Source organism: Fukomys damarensis, unplaced genomic scaffold (genome assembly GCF_012274545.1).
Source record: "Fukomys damarensis isolate Sample0158 unplaced genomic scaffold, DMR_v1.0_HiC HiC_scaffold_37, whole genome shotgun sequence".
In the NCBI taxonomy this organism is placed as follows: Eukaryota; Metazoa; Chordata; class Mammalia; order Rodentia; family Bathyergidae; genus Fukomys; species Fukomys damarensis.
In genome coordinates, this window is record NW_022900949.1 from 22,241,517 (window position 1) to 22,259,213 (window position 17,697).

General features: G+C 41.2%; 1 protein-coding gene and 1 pseudogene across 2 annotated transcripts in view; both read left to right on the plus strand.

Annotated features, from left to right (window-relative positions):
- Nebl (nebulette) overlaps positions 1 to 17,697 on the plus strand; it is a 338,403-nt gene that overhangs the window by 42,129 nt on the left and 278,577 nt on the right. The window lies entirely within an intron of this gene.
- LOC117284496 lies at positions 9,148 to 9,787 on the plus strand (annotated as a pseudogene).

Sequence of the window (17,697 nt, forward strand, 5' to 3'; positions counted from 1 at the left end):
GTTCGTCAGTGTCTTAGTTACTTTTCTTATTTCTGGGACCATATACTCGGCATCCACAAGTTAAAGAAGGAAAGGTTTATTTCAACTCACAGTTTGTAGAGATTTCAGTCCATAGTTAGCTGGCTCCAAGGCAGGGTGGCACGGCAGAGGGGAAATGACAGAAGAGAAACTGTCCATGGCAGAACAGGCAGGAAGAAGCAAGCGGCAAGCCTGCCTTCTTTTCTGTCCCTTTGTATTCCATTCAGGCTGCAAGCCTCTTGGTTGATGCCACCCATACCCAGGGTGGGACTTCCCCTTATCCATACCCAGAACTGAAAAAAACCAATTAATGAGCTAATCAGTACCACACACCTTAGATCCAGCCACCTCTGAAAAGCTCCACCTATGAGCACATGAAGCTTTGAAGGACATCTAGACACAAGCCATAATGGTTAATATTGAAAGAAAATTATAAAATTACAAGTACTCATATTCCCAAATAGATTAGAGTACCCTAAAATGAAACAAAGTACAAAATTGTCTCTGTCTCTGCCTGAAAAGATAGAAATGCTGTTAAGATTTTACAGGAGTGGGGACTTTGGATATCTCCTGGGAGGCACATCCAAGCATAGTCAGTGCATTGCACATGGTAAATTTTTTTAAAGCAGATTTCAGTGAACAAATGCATTAATTTAATATAAAGGCATCACTTCAAAGAGGTGCCATAAGTGACACATGCTAGTGGTCTTCATTTTCAGGGCACTGTGTTAAGTACTGATAAAGTTCCACTGATAGGTATTTCATAGATCTTTTTGGATGGTTACTAGAAGCAGTCCAAATGATTTCATTGAGTAGCTTCTATAACCCCAGTAACCTAGGAAAAGATATGTAAGACTTGACTGTTGATACTACAGAATTTAATACAAATGCAAGGACATTTACTGGGGGAAAATGAGAAAATAAAGACAACACAATGCAGAAATACTTTGGGGGGTATGAGTGGATGAATTTGTTACTGTTTTTTTCCTCTTAGTTCTTTTTTGATAGGAAATTGTTTCATGATTTCAACTGCTGTTTCTGTTGATGGTATCTTTTGAGATTTTGTACCCGGACACTAAGGATTTTCCCATTACCTCCAAGTTCAGATCTCCAAACCCAAACTGTCCCCCAGACAGATTAATTCCCATTCCATTTCTGTCCAAAACACCATTGTTCTAATCCCCCAGCCTCACAGTCATTGCTGACTTCTGTGCATGTACATTACCTTGTGTTTTATCAGTTGCCATGGCTACTGTATTCTGGACTGGACATAGATCAAAGGTATAGAAGAGACTTTTAACCAAAGGAGCCCAAAATGTGCAGAGCTGGTGTGGCGGAGCGAAGGAGATGAAATGATGTTCTTGAGACCCTTTGATGGAAGACACAGATGGTAGACAGAGCTTTGACCATGTTACTGAGATCCGTCATAAGGCGTGAGATGGGGTAAAATCCCCACATTCTTTGGCCTAAGAGTTTCTTTGTATATACATTATGTGTTGAGTTGCTTAATATTGGTATGTTACTGGAGATCAAACCCAGGCTTTCATGCTGAGACACCTCTCTATCATTTTTTTTTTAAAATCTTGACACAGTATCTTGCTAAATTGGGCAGACTTGGCTCAAACTTGGCTCAAACTTGCAATCCTCCTGCCTCAGTCTCACAGAGTGCTCAGATTACAGGCGTGCACCACTATGCCAAGCTAGTATATTAACATTTGATAAGTAGAATTTTGCTTTCAACATTTTGGGAAAGCTTAAAATTTAAAGTAAGCCTATAATTAAATTTGCATTTTCCATCATGGTATTTTTCTGATATGTTGGTGGGTTTACCTGCAGAAACACATTGACTCTTTGCTCCATGGGTTTCAGGTTGTCTTAGTTTAACTGTCGATTAGTGGAACGAACTGTATCAAGGACTACCTTCCACCAGTAGTATTAAAACAGAGTTGGCATTGCTATTTTGGATACTGAAGTCAAGAGCCTGGCATAGAACCAGTTTTCTAACGGTACCATTGACAGAATGCTTATGAGTTCTTCTGTTGATTTCCACTATAATATTCTTTTGATTTTGCACCAAGTTTTGGTAGGATGAAGCTCAGTGGGAGGGGAAGCACTGGGTTTGGCATCACCATGGTGATAAGGTGACAGATTCCGAATTAGCCCAAGTATATAAAGTTATAAAAAGGCTCAGGACATCTTTCCATAACAAAGGTAGAAAGAGATAAAAGAAATACCTTTACCTTTTTTTTTTCTTTCTCAGTACTAGGGATTGAACTTTGTGCTGAGATATAATCCTAGCCCTTTTCTCTATATATTTTTAAAATTTTGGGGGTTTTGCTAGGTCACTAAATTACCCAGGTTGGGCTCAAATTTGTGATCATCCTCATGGATGTGTTGACACCACAGGCTTCTGTCACCTATGTGTGAAATAAGAAATGAAAGGGTATACTTTGAGGGTGCTTGAGCTATACTGCTACAATTTCTGAACCAACCATATTTTAGAAACTATCTCCTGCAGTTTTTCCAGCCATATCCAATGTCCTAGGCCTGATGTTGTCCGAGGTCTTCCATCTACACCAGGGAGGAAGTGAGAGGTTATTGTATGGAAATGTAGCTCCTTTAGATCCTCTGCCAATATCCCGTCATCATCTCGATCCAGAGAGCCTGGTAAGCAGCCACAGCTTACACAGTGGAAGAATCCCTTTGAACCAGAGTGGCCACGGCGAACATAGTTTTGTACTCAGTAAGGCAGAGCTCTGAGGCTCTCACACTGACTGCAGGCTTGGGCGTGCCTTTCTCTGTGCTGTTCCTTCTCTCCCGGAAGTGAGTGCCTGCGTTCTTCTCCTGACCCTCTTGTACAGAGGGTCCTGGTGTATTTTGCTTCCACGAAAAGCATTTGAAGACTGCCAACTAATTAATATAGGAGGATGGTGGAAGAGACCGAGACTGTTTTCTAGCAACCATAGCAATTACTAAATGATTCCGGGCAAGAAGGATGAGTGGAGGCTGTCATGGCTTGTGTCAGGATGTCCCCTCACAGCCTCATGTGGTCAGAGGTGGCTTTTTCACAGGTGGCTGGATCTAGAGTGTGTGATGCTGGAGTTAAGGGCGGGTGATTACTAGACCAGTGCACTGATTGGTTTGGCACATCCTGACCCCTGTAGTCTGGATAAGAGAAAAGGACCAGAAAGACGTAGTTAAGGTCCCTTGTTGCTTTTGCTACCATGTGGGCGCCACAAACTGTTTCTCCTCTGTGATACCCCTCTGCCATGTGCCACTCTGCGTTGGAGCCAGCAGATTATGTACTGAAACCTCCACAAACTGTGAGCTAAATAAACCTTTCTCCTTAAACCTTTGGGTGTCGGGTATTTTGTCTCTGCAGCAAGAGAAAAGTAACTATGACAGATGCTAAAGTCAGTAAGTGAAGAAAGACTGGTGGGAGACAGTGCTCTCAGTGCCACCACTTGGGTTTAATTGTAAGGGGAAAATGTACCTGAGTGAGTGATCGCGTTTACACAGCGCCGGTACAGGAACAGAGTGCTGTCTGTGTACGCAGTGACTCGTTCCCTGCCCTCTCTACGCCGCAGTCCTGAACCTGAATCGAATCAGGAGGAGCCAATCAAACAAGAAGTGAAGGCTTGTGTTGTATTCTTAAGAAGAGCCAATCGTAAAGGACCAAAAAGGCTGGGGGAGCTGTTTTTTGTTTAAAGGAGACTAACAGGATATGACCTCTATATACCGCGTGTGATCCCAGATTGTATCCTGATTCGGGGAAGCATTTATAAAAGGCACAGATTAAGTCACTTAGGGACATTAAAAAATAGACTATACATTAGACAGTTACATTGTATTTATGCTAAATTTTCTGAGAGGGGTAATTATACATAGATAAGAGAATGTCTTTGTTCAGAGGAAATTCGTCTTTTGAGGTATTTGTCTCAGTTGTTTTGATTCTTGCTACATATGAATGGTATGAAATGCATTATATGATATTTATAACTATAACAAATATAAATATATACACAGTGTTTAAACTATAATAGCATATTAATTCTATGACACGTATTTGCCTTACACACCCACACAAACATATGTATTTGTATTTGTGTATGTTTAAAGAAGGTGTGGCAAAATGCCAGCCCCTGGTGACTCCAGAAAGAGAGCATGTTTCTGCCTTATTTTCGAAGCATCTCCAAAGGCTTGAACATTTTTTCCAACTAAAAGTTGGGAGAAACTTTTAAATTAAGGATGAGATGGATAACAAATTTGAGCCGTTAAACTGAAGTTTGTGAGAAAATGACATTTTATTGCTGTCTGCATAAAGTGAAGTTCGGTGATGCGGACTTAACAACTTAGTCTTCATGGCCATGAACTGTGAAGAGAAGCGCATCGATTCAGCTAGTCCAGAATTCAGTGTTTTCAGAGAAGAGAAAAGTTGCTGTTGGATACCTTAGGTTTTCACTTCTTTCATTTCTGGGGAACAGGGAAGGGAGAGGACCATTGCATACATATGTAGTTGAGAAAAATAAAACTGTCTTCATTTAGATGAGATGAATGTAGTTTTCCCCATAGCATATCTCGAACAGTGCCTAAATACATGGGACAAATACCAGCTTTTTCTGCTCATGAGACAAAACTTCACTGACTTTTTATGCTCATTTAACCAGTTACACTTATGGAAAATCTTTCCCTAGAGGTTGAAAAAAGAGCAAACAAGTGCTTTAACATAAGTCAACAGAACATTAAATAGAGGAGAGCTCAGAGTAGCGTGCTGCGCCATTATCTTGTGATAATTTGGATGGAGGTTTAAAGTACGGATGCTTTCAGAATTTTATGGTCCCACTGACTATAAAATGAAGAAAGATAATGAACATTCAGCCCCCTTTTGAGGGGGGGAGGTCAGAGTATCTATACACAGGTGATATTTTTGTTTTGATGGAAGAAAACTAGATAGAGAGCATTAGGGGCATCAAATATAATTCATTTTGGGGACCTGGTCTTCCTGTCAGTTACTGTATGTAACGTTCTTTGGCTGGGACAGGCAGTTCATGTGTGGCGTGGGCTGGGCACAGCTGTGAGGTTGTCCCACTGACCTGATGGCCCTGAGGCCCCTGTGCTCTGGTGTACAAGGACATAAAGAGGAGATGTGTGTTAATATCCATGGGGTAATTACTCTGGAGCAGGAGTGATGGGAAATGCTTTCTGTGCATTTTCTTAGCCAAACTGCCCGACATCCCCGGGAGAGGCATGTATTTCTGACATTCTTATTTTATAAATAAAGTAGATTTAAACATTAATGCACATATAAGGTCACACAGATAGGAGCCAAGTTGCTCCTTGGACCCAGGTTACCCGACTCTAATGCTCGTTTTAATTTTACAGTATTAAATTTATTTTTAATTTGTACACAAAGCCATAAAAATGTCATGTATGTATGGGGTTCCATATACTAAACTGTTGTGACATATATGTACATTAAGCAGTGTTTAAATCAGGGAAGACATATCTATGCCCTCAAATATTTATTATTTCTTTGTAGTGAAAATACTCAATATCCTTTTAGCTTTCTGAGATACACAGTAGTCAAGAAGGCCAAAGCTTTATTTAAAAATTTTTTATGAGTACATGTTTGTAGTACATAATGATTATATTCATAGGGTGGGAGGTTGGTGCATTTACACAGCACATCTTAATTCTTTTACTATTTCCCCCTTCTCTCTCCATTCCTTCATCTTTAGTTCCCCTTTCCATTTACAAAAGATTGATCTCCCTTATTATCCCTTGAATCTAGATGTCCCCCCAAAGCCTCATGTAGTCGTAGGTGGGGAGTTTGGAAGGTGGCTGGATTAGACTGTGTGAATGTGGATTAAGGGTGTGATGCTGGGATAAAGAGGTGGATAATGGAAGCCCTGCCCATGAAGGGACAGAAAGAAGGCAGGCTGCTGCTGCTGCTGCTGCTTGCTGCTCACTGTTTTCTGTCTTTTGCCTGCATGTCATGCACTGTTTCGCCTCTGTGATTCCCCTCTGCCACGCCACCCTGCCTTGGAGTCAGGCAGTTATGGGGCTGAAACCTCTACAAACTGTGAGCCAGAATAAACCTTTCCTCCTTTAACTTGTTGTGTTGAGTATTTTGTCTTGGCAATGAGAAAAGTAACTAAGACAGTCCCTGTTTCCTATTATCTATATATTATTTTGCTTTTAAATTATTTATACTTTGGGTATTTTAGGTAAGAGAAACTATATGATATTTAAGCTTGTGTGTCTGATTTGGTTCACTTAACATTTTGGTCTAAATGCGCATCCGTCTTTATACAAATGACACAAATTTAGCCTTCTTTATGAATTCCAGAACTTCTAACTGTAACAGTATCCATTGGCCGTTTTTTTCCATCTCTCCCTCTTCCTTACTATCTCTATCCTCTGATGATCATTTTTTTACTCTCAACTTTTATGAGATCAACTATTATATTCCACATATGAGTGACATTTGTCTTTCTGCAGCTGACCAGTGTCATTTAATATAGTATCATCTAGTTTCCTCCATTTTGTAACAAACAGCAGAATCCCATCATTTTTCATGCCTTAATAATATTCTGTTGTTGTACATACAATATTTTCTTTATCCATTTATTTGATGATGAGGTTAATTCCATGTATTGACTATTATGAATGTTGTTGCAATAAACATGGGAGTGTAGAGGTCTCTTTGACATATTGATTTAATTTCCTTTGGATATACACCCAGTAACAAAATTGCTGGATCATATAGTAACTTTTTTAGTTTTGTGAGGAACCTCCTTTTTCATGATAGCTGTACTAATTTATACTCCTATTAGCACATCCTCAACAGTAGTTGTTATCTTTTGTCTTTTTGTTTGTTTGTTTTTTTGAGACAGGGATTCACTATGTAGTTGAGACTGACCTGGAACTCACTATGTAGTCCAGGCTGGTCTTGAACGCACACTGATCCTCCTGCCTCAACCTCCCAAGTGCTGGGATTATTGGTGTGTGCCACCACGCCTGGCTTTTTTGTCTTTTTGAGGGTAGCCATTCTAACCAGAGTGAGGTGATAGCTCTTTGGAGTTTTGATTTTGATTTCTTTGATGGTTAGTATTTTTTCATGTACTTGTTGCCATTGTTTATCTTCTTTTGAAAATGCCTACTTAGTTATAGTGCCCAGTTTTTAATTAAACAATGATATTGTTTAGGGGTTGTTTGACTCCCTTATACATTCTGTATATTAACCCCTATCCTGATATAGTGTTTATAGATACTTCTCCCATTTTGTAAATTGACTATCTGTTGGTTCCTTTTTAGTGTACAGAAGTGTTTTAGTTTGATAAAATCTTTTTAGTGTATTTTTAAAGTAGCTTCTTGTGCTTTGAGAGACTTAATCTAAAAATATCCCTTGCTCATTCCAATGTCCTTAAGCTTTTCCTTATATTTTCTTCTAGTAGTTTTATAATTTCAATTCTTACATATGTCAGCTTTAATCCACTTTGAGTTGATTTTTTGTATATGGTGAAAAATAGGAATCTTGTTTAATTTTTCTGCTGGTGGATATCCGGTTTCCCCAGCCCTGTTTTTCATAGAGATTGTTTTTTCCCTAATGCTTGTTCTTAGTACTTTTGTTGAAGATCATTCTGTTCCACTAGTCTATGCATCTGTTTTTATACCACACCACCTGTTGCAATTGCTATAGCTGTGTAGTTTATTTTGAAATCAAATAGTGTAACGCCTCCTGCTTATTACTTTTTGTTCCAGATTACTTTGACTATTCAGGTTTATTTTTCTTCTCCTGTAGTTCCATATGAATTTTAGGACTTTTTTTATAGCTCTGTGAAGAAAGTCGCTGGTACAGATTGTATTAAATCTATAGCTTGCTTTGTAAAATCTGGACATTTTTATAACATTGACTTACTTAGCCTGTGAACACAGGCTGTCTTTCCATTTTTTGTGTGTGTCCTCTTTTATTTTTTTATCAGAATTTTATAGTTTTAATTATAAATATCTTTTGCCTTTTAATTACATTTATTCCAAATTATTTTATTTTTGTAGCTATTATAAATGGAATTTTAAAAAAATTTGCTTTTCAGATAATTTCTGAAATTAATGCTACTGATTTTTGTGTATTTATTTTGTATTCTGCAACTTTGCTGAATTCATTCATAAATTCTAATAGTACTTTTGGTGGAGTCCTTGGGATTTTCTGTAGATAAGATCATGTTGTCTACAGACAATGACAGCTTGACATCTTTTTTTCCCAATTTGGGAGCCTTTTATTTCTTTCTCTGATTGGTTTTTTAGATTTCCAGTGATTTTTTAAAAAACAGAAAAGTTACTGACATTTGGAAAAGGGAAGAAAGGAGCTAAAGGTGTAGGGAAGGTGGGACGGGTAGGGGAAGGGTAAAAAGGGAAAAGAAAAAAATGTGAGAGAATGAAAAGATGAAAATAAAGTGTTTGTAGATGGGGAGGGGAGGAGGGGGTGAAGGGAGGGCAGGGGTAAGGGAAAAAATGAGAATCAAGACTTATCATGTAGAGGTAGGTACAAGATCCCAACAATGAATGTAACTGTACTGTATCCCTAAAATGTACTAATAAACTCAATTAAAGCTGAAAAAAAATGGAAAAGTTTCTGAAAAGATGTACTATTTAGTACTCTGGAAGAAATAGGCAGATTGAATACTCTACTTCTGTTTAAAAAATTAAATATGTCATCTGGCCATGGTTTTGCAAGCCTATAATTCCAGTGCCCTGGGAGACTGAGGTAGGACAATTGCACAGCCTGGACAAATTAATGACTTAATGAGATCTTGTCTCAAAATAAAAAAAAAATTAAAAAAAAGAAGCTCAGTGTGAATAAAAGTTCAATATGTATTTTAAACCATTCCTACAAAGAAAGCTCTTGGCCCAGTTGTCTTCAGTAGTGAGTTCTACCAGATACTGGAGAAAGAAATCGCAATTCTACTTAAACTCTTTCAGAAAATAGTAGGGACCATGAGACCAGAGTTATCCTAATTCAAAACCGGCTCAAGGGCTTGCTGGCCAATCCAGTGGTGCCTGCAGGCTGACTGGGGTGGAGAGGCTCAGCGCAGCTTCCAGGACTCTGACAGCCCTGGTCACCACCAGATGGACCCTGAGGTCTTAAGTCATGCGGACAGTCTGCTGTGGTAGCCAGATGCCTCATGACTGGATCTTCTTGGCTGGCTCAGTGACCTTATGATTGGGGTTGCCTTTGAGAACTTTGCTAACAGTCAGTGTTGTGACTTCCCTGACTGTGTCTGCTTCATCACCCAGTTTACTGAGTATACCAACAACCAGCAGAGGTATCTGTGTTCCTTGAACCCCTGGGCCTTCCCCACAAGAGAGCTATATTTCAGCCATCAGTGATAACTCCAACCAGGCATCTGGCAGAACCCACTGGAGCTTGTGGATTTATCTTGAAGATAGAAATAGCTTTTTCATTATGATTCCCATTGCAGATGCAACTTAATCCATGCAAAACAAGTAGCAGAGAAACTAGAGGCTTCCTTGGACAGAAAAGGAGATACACTGGTCTTTATGGAAGAGAAAGCCCTTGGGCAACACAACAGCCATGACTGTTCGGACTTATGTGATGACTATGAGACATATGTGATAACTGTGGGACTTATGTGATGACTGTGGGCTGTATGTGACATGTGACAGGGCTTTTACCAGAGTGTCAGGCAATGGCCAGATGACTACTGGAGCCACTCACTCCTACATACATCATAAAGGAGAGGGAAAAATGGGGGACTTGCAATGCCAGAGTTGCTAAAAAGTTAGTTACTGAAGAATATTTGTGACTTTTGAAGTCGCTTCTTTTTGCCCTTCCCCATTTATTGAATGGGTGGAGTCTTGGTGCCTGAGAAAAGATGCCTAGTAGAAGAAAGCTTACTAATATTTAAAGAAGAATGTTATCTTCTGCATTCTCCTAATGGAAAGTTCTACTTTATCCCTATTTTGAGAGAAATATGTTCTGTGAAAATGTCTAAGATAGCACCAAAACCTTAAGCTAAGACTCTTCTTATTGGTATAAGATTAATTCCATTTTGATTCCTTTATTCATATTGACTTACTCTATATGAAAGAGATCTGGAAAACTATATGAGATCTGGAGGATTGCAACAAGAAAGCAATAGAAAAACCAAAAACTTGTACATAATTAGAGAAGTCACCTGGCTGGAAGCAGATCAAGATCTAACTTACTTAAGGCCTAAGTAGTATGAGAGTTATTTATTCACTTCTGTGATGTCTCTTCCATCCATCCACTATGCGAAGGATTTCTGGTTACTGCATAGCTTTTGCAAATGATTGATAAAGATAATGTTAGTCTATCTCCTTCCATCTGGTACCTAGAATGCTCTCAGAAGGGCAAAAACTTGAATAACATTATTAAAATAAATGGCTGTAGTGGAGCTCTTAAAAAATCAGATAAAAATTACAAAAAAATTTATAGACTAAAAGCTTTCAGGAAGACAAATATAAAAGTTCTTTAAATTTTTTTAGCCAGTGAAACTCAGCAATATATAAAAGTACAATACACCATGGCCAAGTGAAGTTTATACCAGGAAAGCAGTTTTGGCATTAAAAAAAAGTCAATTGAGGTAATTCATTTCAACAGGCTGAAAGAAAACCCAATCTTTATCTTAATTGGTATGTGGAAGAACATTTTTTGGCTATACCCAATCTTAATCTTAAAAAACTCTTAGCTAACTAGGCATAGAAGGAAACTGCTTCATTCTGAAAGAAGGCACCTATGAAAAATGTTTAAGCCAGCATCTATCTTACTTCATGGTAAAAGACAAGAATATTTTTCTTAAGATGAGGAAGAAGACAAAGATTTTGGCTTTTGTCTCACTTGTCATCCACATAGTACTGGAGATTCCTGTCAGTACAGCAGGGAAGGAGAAAATACTGTAATAGAAAGCACATAGATTGGAAAAGAGGGATAAAGGTGTCTATTAACAGACAACACAGTTATCTGTGTACATTATCCAGGAATGAAAAAGGATCTAAAAGAAGCAACTGAACTCATCTGTGAACTTAGCATACACCACCTATGAAAGTTGTATCTAGAATATACAAAGAACTTCTAAAGCTAAACAGTTAAAAGGAAAAAACTCCATAAATATTGAGTATTAGAGCTGAAGAAGTACCCTTATTTTCAATATCATTAGTCACTTGGTTGATGCAAAATAAAGTCATGATGAGATTTTGCTGCTCTTCTCTCGAAGGACTGACAGTAAGAAGACTTGACTATATATACCTGGAGTGGAAGAGGGTGTGGAGTGACTGGAACTCCATATGCTGCTGGTGGGCTGTAAGATGCTTGTGATGGATAAATGACGTGGGAGGAGACACTGTGAAACCTCAGGTCAATAGTAAGACCTGGAAATGGGAAAATAAGAAAGAACCTAGGTCCCTGATAGCCTCCAGAGCAGAACCATGGCAACGGCTCAGATTTAGGTGACAGAGAAACACATGGTCTCCTTGGTTTAAGAGGTGGTGGAGAACACTTACTGGGCATGTCTGGGTGGGTCATGGGAGCCTGACCTTGGGGTCTGTGTCTGTTCCCTGGCCCCTTCCTCTCTGGCTCTTTTGTTGTCTCTCTGCTTCCTGGCTGCCACGAGGTAAGCAGCTTTCCTCTGCCAGACCCTTCCTCTGATGTTTCTACCTTGAGACCTGCCAAGCTTGGACTGGAACCTTTGGAACCATCAGGCAAAATAAACATTTTGTCCTTTAAGTTGTGTATGTCAGGTATTTTGTCCCAGCAACAGAAAGGTAAGAAATACAGTGGTACAAACAATATATGAAACCTTTTTTAGTTCTTTAAAGTTAGATACCACAGCCCCTGTGATTCCATTCTAAGTTGTTGGAGAGAAATAAAAATGTATGTGTATAAACATGTGTATAGACTTGTAGATGAATGTTCATTTCAGCTTTATGTCAAATGACCCAAACTGGAAACACCCTAAATGTCCATTAACGGTGGATTTAATACATTTTGGTATATCCTTGTAGAACAGGGCAACTCGGAAATGAAAAGGAACCAAGCAGAACAGTTTAGGACATCCTCAAGTTTCAAAATAATTACACCAAACATAATCGTACAGTAATGTGTACACACTGTGATTCCATTCCAAGAACATTCTAGAAAATTCTCATTGATCTGTAGCAATAGAGTAGCATATTGATGGTTCTCTGACTTTGGGTTGAGAAAGAAGGCTGAATGGATGATAAACAGGTGTACAAAACCACTGAAGGTGGAAATGTTCATTATTTTGTTATGGGCATACACATGTTAAAACTCATTAAATTGTGCACTTTTTAAATTGAGTTTATTGGTACTTTTAAAGTATACAGTACAGTTACATTCATCATTGGGATCTTGTACCTTTACATGGCAGATCTTGGTTCTCCTTTTTTCCCCATACCCCTGTCCTTCCTTCACCCCTTCCACCCTCCCCTATTTACAAAGACTTTGTTTTCATTTGTACTCTTTAAATATATGTATTTTATTGTATGCTAGTTATACCTCCTAGGAACTGTAGAAAAGATATGGGGAATTTTGACACTAAAGTTAGATGGCACATTGAGCAAGGATCCTAATTTATGATAATAGTGAGAATGTTGAGGTAGCATATTAATAGTTGTGATTAAAGCCTAGGCATTTAGAAAAGATGAAGCCTCAGAGATGAGCTTCATCATCACAGAGAAGTGAAATGATTTATCCACGATAGGTGATTGTCATTGGAGATTAACAGTGCTCTGTCTCATGACATCCCAAAGAATGTCCAGAAGACTTGTCCTGTCCATCTTGGTGGCTTTCCCTCTGTCTGGGACAGTGCTTTGTGCGCGGGGGTGCCCAGTAAATAGATGCTGGCGAGTTGAAAGCATGATGTTTCCTCAACTGAATTATAGATGAGAGCTGCTTCTCTTTCTTGGTATAATGGAAAGATGCACTCTGTAAATGGGAGATCTTATTACGGGGTTTCCATTTATTGAATTGATTTGGAGTTTCCTTTGGGCTCAAAGTTTTTCAAGTAAGCAGCACAGGCCTTGGGTGTGGGAGACCCTCTGAGGGCATCACAAATTATGGGTGTCCATATTTGTTAGGGGCTGAGCTTGGCTGTGTGCGGCAGATGCCAAACAACAGAGGTTTAACCGAGGAGGCCATGTGTCTCTCTGTCGCCTAAGTCTGAGCCATTGACGTTCTGCTCTGAAAGCTGTCAGGGACCTGGGTTCTTTCTTATTTTCCCACTTCCAGGTCTTACCCTTGACCTATGAGGTTTCACAGTGGCTCCTCGCATGCCATTTCCCTCCAGCAAGGCTGAAGAATGGAAGCCATCGTCAGAACTTCCCCCATCATTTCTGTGGGAGTCGTTTTGGTCAGTGCTGTTACTTGGCCACGTTAGCTTCCCATGAGCAGAACCTGAGGGAAGAGAGGTTTGGGGTTGACCAGTAGTCGTAGCTTCGCGGAAGGATCAGGACTCCCAGCTCTTTGAGATGTCCGGCGGGCTGGGGTTCTTGGGAGGTGGGGATAGTGTAACGCCATTCATTTCTTGCCTCAGGGAGTGACGCAGAGAGGACCCCTCTCACTTCTGTTTCCTGCTTCTGAATGAAGGAGATGACCCTCGTTTGTGTAAAGTTATTACCTCCAAAAAGCTACATAATGTTCCCACGGAAGTCAATACGTCGGAATGGAATCCTTGATTAAAACATAAAAAGTGCCACAAGGGACAGCTAAGGAAGGTCACAGAAAACTTATAGTTATCATTTAACGGATAATTAAGTCACTACCAAGTACTTTAAATTGTTCTTGGATACTCAGTTTCCTAAGATTTGTTAAGCAGCGGTTTATCGGTCTCGCCAGGAGGAAGCCGAGGGGAGGCAGGACGTCTAATCCAGCAGCCCTGGTCAGCCAGGGATTTTCTGGCAAAACCAATTGCGGAAACCTAACTTATGAGTTTGCTGTCTTTGCCCATCCGTTCCTATGGTCTTTTTGGAGAAAACTAGAAACCATCTAAAGGACAAGAAGAAAATGTAAGAACTTTCCTCCCCGGCCCTGTGTGGATGGAATCTGCTGCCGTGCGGAGGTCGGGCCCCCCACAGCTCTCGGAGCCTGGTCCTCCCCGAGAGCCCTGCCTGACTCTTTATCTTTTACGCGGGGTGCAGAAGGGTTGCTTAGCAACATGGATTCTTCCAGCTCCAAACAACTGCAGCGGCCGCTGGGTTGACAATGGAGGGGAGCTGGAGAGAGGGGTCCTCATTTTTCAGCTTCTTCGCTGTACTGAGGGGAAATAAAAGAACGGGCAAGTCGGATGAAAGAAAGGCAGCCGCGGACGGTGGCAGGGGCTGAGAGCCACGCATCCCACTCACGATTAACATGTTCCCTGGGAGAATTAAAAGGCTGTAATCACAGCAGCGGAGGTTAATTAGGGAAAGTAAAGAGTCAATGAATGAGAGGCCCATGCAGTCTGCAAATGCAAGTTTTTGACCACCTGGATCCCCACTGACATTTTTTTTCCTTGCTCTGCCTTGGAGCTCTCGTTGGTTTTTTTAAATTTTATTTTGTCTCTTTCCTACTCAAGACCATTGGGTATATTTTGAAGGGAAATAGGATGGCGGGAGGGGCTTTTAAATTTATTTATTTTTTGGGTGCAACTCTGCCAGGTAACCCTAAACATGGGTTAAAGAACTTGTGCTGGAGTTCAAAGGGGCCTTGGAGAGAGCCTGTTCCCCACAGCATTCAGTGTCACCGGCTGGTCTCTCTGCTGGCCACAGTGGAACTGCAGTGTGGAGGGGACTTTAACGTCAGCACCGCCGGGTCCCTAGTTGCCCTTCCCGCCTCTTCACGGCGTCCCTGGGGAGAAGAGGGAGGCGCCTGTGCTGCCCACAGCCGTGAGGTATTTCACATCGGGGAGATTAGCACCTTCCCCGGCCTCCCTTCGTAGAACAACAGTTTTCTGAAGTGAATCAGATGAGTTTTTCAGAGCACAAGGAAGTCAGAGGATGAAATAAATAAAAGCAGAGAGGAAATTGAAAGGGGTGGTGGTGGTGGTGGGGAACATATGTTTTCAGATGATATTTTAAAATAGATGGAGAGTTGGTGAAACGGAGACACTGCAAACTGACTCCAGATGGTAGGAATAGCAGTGGCAGGCTGGTGTGAGGGACAGAATGCAGGCTGGCACCGGAGCGGGGACAAGTGACGGAGGAGGAAGAGGAAGAGGAGGGGGCAGCCGTGGGTGGTGCTGGGGGCGCCTTGAGTGTTTGAGATTGCACAGAAAGCAGAATCGCTGAATCCATCCCGGGCCTTTTAGCTTAATAATTTACACAGTAGGCCGCGCGTCGTGTAATGGACACTTTTTATGACATGTTTACGAGAGAGGCAGATTTGTTTCGCTCTGACTTCTTTGCGAAGGCAGTGGCTATAGGCAAAATGACAATTCAGAGCACCACCCCACGCAGGAGGCCTCTGAGGACGCAGCCCGAGGGAGATTCTATCAAATATTGTTTTCCCACGTACATTCAAATTATGATGATATGTGCACCCTGAAGAACATTTATGCTTTCCCGTTATGGTCTTGGAGGACTCCCAGTGACCTGAATTCCTTTCTGTGGATTTATTGGGAAAGGAGGGGCTCCTGAGAGAGACGGGAAATTGAGAAATGGGAAATCATTCTCACTGTAGCATTCACATGTCCAGAAAGGCTTCTTGTGAGCTGGGTAGGAGAACTCACCCACAACCCCTTCGTGTGGAGAGGTGCAGCTTTACTTGCGTAGTGATCGGCTGCCAGTGAGGCTCCTGACCCTGGCTTTGGCACCGTATTTCCATCCAGGGAGCCTTTACTGACTGCCGACTGTGTCCCTGTGACAGTGGTAGGGCCACGAGGAGCAAGTCACCGTTCTGTTTTTATCTTCTGCGTAAGTGAACGAGAATGTCCCCTTTCATATCCACCCTCTGTGTATATGGGAGTGTGTACATGTGTGTCAGGGTGTGCACATGTGTGCCTGCGTATTTTTTGCTTTTGTCTTTTCGAGACAGGGTCTCACCGCTGCAGTCCTCCTGCCTCAGCTTCCAGAATGCTGGGATTAGCAGTGTGCACCACCAAGCCTGGCTGTGAGTATATGTCCATGTGTGAGACTGTGTGTGAGTGTGTGTGGATTGCTTATTACTGAGAGGGACGAGCAGCTTGTACCCTCTGGCTGCTGCCGGTCCACATCTCCTCGCACTTTTATTGTGTTTTTGCCTCTTTACAGATGACCCGTCCTTACTGGTTTCTGTCTTTTGCGGCACCTGTTTTCTGCATGTAGATGATTTTAGTTACCAGGGTCACAGAAGGCATCAAGACTCAGGAGAGGAGGGTAATAAATGCTCCTCTTACGTGGGGCACTTCCTTCCCTGGGCGGTGCCTTCCCGTTCCCGGGGACGTGCTGAGCCCAGGGCGTGAGACTGAAGCAGCTCCCCTTCTCATTTCATCAGATTGACCCAGCCTTATCTTTTCTGTTTATGTTTCTCTGGACTTTTTCATTTATTCTTGTCATTTGCCTTGGAAAGCTGTTTGGAAATCTTTTTGGGCCCCCAAGCGGCCCAGAGCAGGTCCAAAACATGTCGTTTAGTGGCGGGGAACGAAGTCAGCCTGGTGCTTGCAGGGAGCTGAAGGGACACCACCACGTCATCCACCCTGTCGTATTTGCTAAAATGCAACAAAGAATTACTGCAAATTTTATTTGGAAATAATAAAGAATCAAGAATGGGTGGGCAGACATTTCCAAGGGAGGGCAAATAAAATGTGAGCTGGATGGAAAGTACTGCAGCCACTATGGCATCAGACTAGAGACGATTAAAAAAACCCAAAAGTGGAAATTTCATTTGACTCAGCTATTCCACTTCTTCCTAAAAGAGTTAAAGACATCAGGTCATACTGACGATGTGCACCCGTGTTTATAGCAGCACAACTCACAGTAGCTGAATCTTGGAATCAGGCTGTGTGCTCATCCACTGACGGCTAGATAAAGTGTGGTGTTTACACACCATGGAGTACTACTCTTCCATAAAGAAAGATAAACTTGAGTCATTTGTATAAAAATGGATATTCCTTGAGGTCATAATGTTAAGATTTATTTTTCAGACATACAAGCTTAAGTATCACATGGTTTCTCATATGAGATAACCACACATATAAATAACAGCAAAATAAAAGACAGATGGTAAGAAATAGAGGGATAAATCTTTCTCACATGGGAAGGGGAGCCAGAGACAGAGGGAGGAGCAGAGAGGGGAGGGAAAGAAGATTAAAAAAGAAATAAGGCATACAGGTATCAATTCCACACAAGGAATGTAAATGTTATGTACTACAAATGTGTACTAATAAAAATTAAAAATATTAAAGATTATTGGTACTTAATCTCTTTAAGTTTGAGAAGGGCAGAGGATCTGTGGAGCTCTTCTGGAGTAGATGGGCCAGGCAGAGGGGAAAAGGGAAGACAGGCTGTGGAAGGCTGTAGTGCTGTGAGGAAAGCGACCCAAGTTGCTGTTAAAAGTGCAAGCTCAGGCCGGGGATTTAGCTCAGTGATTCCAACACCTGCCTTGCAAGTGCAAGGACCCAAGTTTGATCCCCGGTACCAAAAAAAAAAAAAAAAAAAAAAAAA